Genomic DNA, 4886 nt, shown 5'->3' with positions numbered 1-4886 from the left:
TTTACGGTTGAAGCCCTTTTTTTTTTTTTTTAAAAAAGCAACGTCTTATGAGGTGGTGTTTATTTGCTCCGTGATCATTGAAGTACGTCTGCAGCTAGTATTTTATGAGCGCTCTTTTGATTGTGCATCAGTAATCCTGAGTTGTGACGCGCTTCATTATAATATATTTGTCTTCGGGCTTTAACTCTTCTTTATCTGGTTGTTCGTTTAAGAATCGCCAGAGGAGTGGTATCCAGCAAGACAAAACGTACAGTTATCGAGACTGACCCGCAGACTTGTATGTAATCCGTTACAAGTAACGAAATTACTTGTAATCCCTTACATTTAGTAGTAATTTTGTAACGAAATAATAACATATTTTCTAGAGTAATATTAAAGTAATTCCCTTACATGTTTTACGTAACCGATTCCCTGTAATTCGTTACAATTTTTTCAGGACCACCCCCCCCTCCCTCTTTCGAAAGGAAAGGTTGTTTTTATTTTGTTAAAGTCAAGAGCAGTGACACCACTTTCGCGAATGTGGCGTCACCTGGCGGCAGAAATGTAAACTAGTAAAAAATCTGGCATCGAGGATACTAGGTATGATAGGAACGCCATTAGTCTTGACTTCTCCACGTTGCTCGTTTCAGTCTAGAGTTTGCTACGCCGCTACTTTTCGGTAACCGGTGACGATGGCCGAGGGCGAGAACATCCCGTTCTCGTTTCAAGCCGACGGCTGGGTTAAAAACCCTCCGCAGTGCGCCAACTTGTCGCAAGACGAAGTATGGCGATACTTGCGCAGCAAGTAGGACTCGGTTCGGCATTCCAACCGAAGATGGTCCTTCAAGGAAGAAGGTTATGTCCGCAAAGTGAGGTGGATCACCTCCGACGACTCCCGGATATTCCTTGTCCGGGGCATCTGCCTTCCATCGATGAAGAAGCCGCACTACACGGTGTCCGCCTGGTTCTCCGCAACCACCGGGAGCGTCATGGGCTGCGTTTGTGGCTGTGTTGCTGGGTAAGTGATACTTCTTTTTGCTGGAGATTCTATAGATTTAGCGCTAAAAGAGATTACAATCACAAGTAATCGTGTTGCCTGCGGATTCTTCTCGACGCGGATATCGGAATCAGCCTTGCGTTTTAAGATGCTCATTTGGGTGCGACATCCATATCGGCGAGATTTGTTCAAATCGGAAACTAATGTAATGTGCTAATCGGTTTCGCAAAACTCCCTCGCGTTGCCTACTTGCGCCTCGCAATCGATCTGGCGAAGACATGTTCGTGAACGTCAATCAAGTCCGCGTAGCCGATGTGGGATGAAAACCACTTGGCTCGCAGTGGGGCACATAAAACTGGGGAATCTGTTTGTTTGCTCATTGTCACTAGTTTCGAGGGTGCTCATTTTATGGTGATGTTCTGTTTTCATTTTTCAGGTTGAGTTAGTCCTGCCAGCACATAGCGGCGCTGTTGCTCTACGATGAGGAAAAGTGCAGTGCCAGCAGGACATCCTGTACGGACATCCCCTGCGTTTGGATTGTGTCTGCGCAAGGTGTGTAAATAAAATATTATTGCATAGTGTGCGATTACATTGAGGTGCCCAAGCTGTCCTAAATTAAGGTTCCTCTATATTGCTCTGTAAACAAGTAAAGCCATCTGCCCGGTGCCTTTCGGACTCCATAGTTTAATAAGTAATAGAGCTATCCCTTGGGGTGTTTTCCATGATCCCAATTTAAAAATGCCCTCTACGTAAAACGTCTTGGGCGATCATGAGATATCCACGTGATTAAGAGACACAGAACCCACGTATAGCTCAATATTACAACTGGACAGAACTGACAAATGAACACTTCTCATTGCAGCCAAGAAGCCTGCCCCCCTGAGGCCCGCTCCAAGAGATCACATTCCATAAGTACCTCGTCAACAGGCCAGTGAGGGAGAAGAGACGGCGCTCGTACGACCCCTGCGAGGCTGTTGGCGGCGCGTCTTTGGAGCAAATCGAGGCGCTGGAAGAAGCCCTCCGCATTAAGCCTCCGTGCCTTGTATGGCTTTTGTACGGTGGTCGACAACAGGCGAGGCCAGCAGGACCGGCAGTGCCGATCGCCGACGACGAGGATCTGTGAAGCAGGGAGGCCCGGGATGCAGTGCAGAAGCATATGCAGTCCCTCCCAAGGCTCACCGACGAACAGCGGACAGAGGTGACACAGTCCACCATTGGCCAAGCCGACAACCGAAGGTGGCACGAGGAGCGACGGGGGAGAATCACGGCATCGCTGTTTTCCGCAGTCATCAGATTCACCAAGCCAGAGTACCTGGTGAAGCGGATTGTGTAACCTGGCCCCGATGCAGCAAGTATGGATATGCGGTATGGGAGGACGCATGAGCGCGCTGCCGTCGCTGCCTATGTGGAACTCATGGCCGCATATGAGCAACCATTGCAGGTGAACGAAACTGGTCTTCACGTGCACTGAGACCACAGCTTCATTGCTGCGTCGCCCGACAGGGTTGTGACCATCGGCACAGAAGAAGGCCTTCTGGAAGTGAAATGTCCGCCTTCCAAGATAGGCCAAACACCGGCAGAGGTCTGCCAAGACAGAAAATTCTGCTGTGAGCTTGTCGATGGGGATGTGTGCCTCAAGAAGACCCATGCGTACGTCTACCAGGTTCAGGGTCAGATGGCAGTGACCGGGCACAAGTGGTGCGATTTTGTCGTTTGGACGAATAACGAGACAGTGGCCCGCTCAGCAAACCTCGAGACCATCTCATTCGACGTGAAGTTCGTAAAGAGGGAGCGTATGCCAGGACTGCTCTACTTCGCCGAGCACGCACTCTTCCCGGAAATCCTGATAGGTCGTGTCAGACGTCGAAGAGACCTGGTGTCCCGAGGCAAGTAAGTGTCTTACAAGAAGCATATATGATACCACCCTAATTAATAAACTTCAGTTTTATGGTTTCCGTGGACTAACCCTAAACCTGTTAACATTGTATTTAGAATTTCGTAAACAATCTGTTTTTATAAACAACTATTCTTCAGACTTTCAAGCGTTAAAAACAGGTGTCCCTCAAAGAAGTATATTAGGCCCACTTCTGTTTAACATTTATATAAACGACATTGTAACGATTAGCCCAAACACCACTTTCGTCATTTATGCTGATGACACAACACTACTTTTTTCAGCTAACAATACGACACACTTGCAGAAACCACTAACAACACACTGGAATATTTATATAATGGAGTGAAGCAAAAGCTCTACTAATTAATACATCTAAAACAAAAGCGATTATTTTTAAGCCACATAATAAATTGGTAAATATTGACTTGCGCCTGAAACTTGGCCCCTCTATCATTGAAGTCGTCCCGAATGTAAAAACCTTAGGTGTAATGTTTAATGAAAACATGTCATGGGACACCCACATTCAAAGTGTAATAAAAAAAATTTCAAGTGTTGTTGGCATTCTCAACAAGTTCCGTTCAAGTTTGCCAGTCAAAATTAAGCTTCTCATTTACAATTCTTTATTCATGTCGCATTTGAATTATTGTCACTTGGTCTAGGGCACATCAACTACAACTAACTTGGACAAATTAACGATTCTTCAAAAGAAGGCAATCCGAGCTATAATCAATGTACCACAATCAACCCACACGAAACCATTGCTTAAATCATTAAACGTCCTATCCTTAAACAAACTGTACGAATACACTTTACTTATTCGATATATAGCAAGTATTAAACAAAAGACGCCTGACATTAGTAACATATCAGAATTAACAATAAATATTAGACCTTATAACGTACGTCACGAAGAAGTATGGGGGATACTATTCAGTCGAACAACCTATGGAACTCAAATGCTAAAACATCGCCTTCCTTTTTTACTAAACCATTTAATTGAAAATAACATTATCTTCGAACATTTAACATCTCATTCCTTAAAACTGATGTTTCTATGAATATTTCTGTCATACAATTGTATTTTAGCATATAGAGTGTATTTTTTTCCCTTGACATTGTAATCTATAGCCCAATTTTAAACGTGTATTTTGACTATTGTTACGTGATTTTTTTTTATAAGTATCTGACTTTGTTTTTTTATTTATCTTTCGATTGCTTGCCGTTTGCCAAAAAAGGGGGCGTGAACCTCGGTCAAGCCGACATCTGTCGGCTTTTTGTTCATGCCTCCAGTGCCTGTACGCGTGTACAGACGCAAATGAAATGATTGATTGATTGAAGTACTGTGCAGGATACTACATGGTTGAAGATGGCCCTGGCCTCAAGAAGAAGCTGCGGAAGCTGGTGTGAGGCGGGACGATGGCAAGAAACCTGCGGGCTTCTCAAACAACGGCTCTTTTAAGAGCCAAACAAATACGTACCTCGGACGCTCACTCTGTGAGCCAACTCCGTGTCTCTCTCAATAAATGACATATAAAAAAGCATGACACCATGCGTGGTGCTTCCAGCTCACATTATTTATTGCAAAAAGTATAAAGCAAATTAGCACAGTGGTTCACCACAGATTTAAATCCAAAAACAAGTTTTTGTTGCAGGGTTTTCTATGTAGATTTGAGACAAGGTTTGTTCAGGCAAGCTATGAAATACACAACGTTTACTACACCTGTCTAGATTACAGCAGTACAAATATACACATACAAGATTTCAAAGGCAGAAACTACACATTGCTATAACTATCACCACAGATATAATTCTCGACCTGTCTAGTAATGTATGAAGCTGTAGCGGCACGCTACAGCGCGAAAGAAGACGAAGACCACCAGCACGAGAAGACATCAGCACTTGCACGAGGGGTCTCGAGGTGGCAAGGCGACGGGCTACACAGGCCACATTCGACGACCGGTAGATTCTGTCTCTTTTTGTAAATAATGTAAATGTATAATTTGTTAGCAAACG

The 4886-nt window shown here is 44.4% G+C and overlaps 1 pseudogene; it reads left to right on the top strand.

Annotated features, from left to right (window-relative positions):
• Positions 1-671: 671 nt before the first annotated feature.
• On the top strand, positions 672-4280 carry LOC115309857 (annotated as a pseudogene).
• The last annotated feature ends 606 nt before the right edge of the window (positions 4281-4886 follow it).

Source organism: Ixodes scapularis, unplaced genomic scaffold (genome assembly GCF_016920785.2).
Source record: "Ixodes scapularis isolate PalLabHiFi unplaced genomic scaffold, ASM1692078v2 PGA_scaffold8__174_contigs__length_109621045, whole genome shotgun sequence".
NCBI lineage: Eukaryota > Metazoa > Arthropoda > Arachnida > Ixodida > Ixodidae > Ixodes > Ixodes scapularis.
The sequence above is the reverse complement of the archived record's forward strand: the minus strand, read 5'-3'. Positions and strand labels throughout refer to the sequence as shown.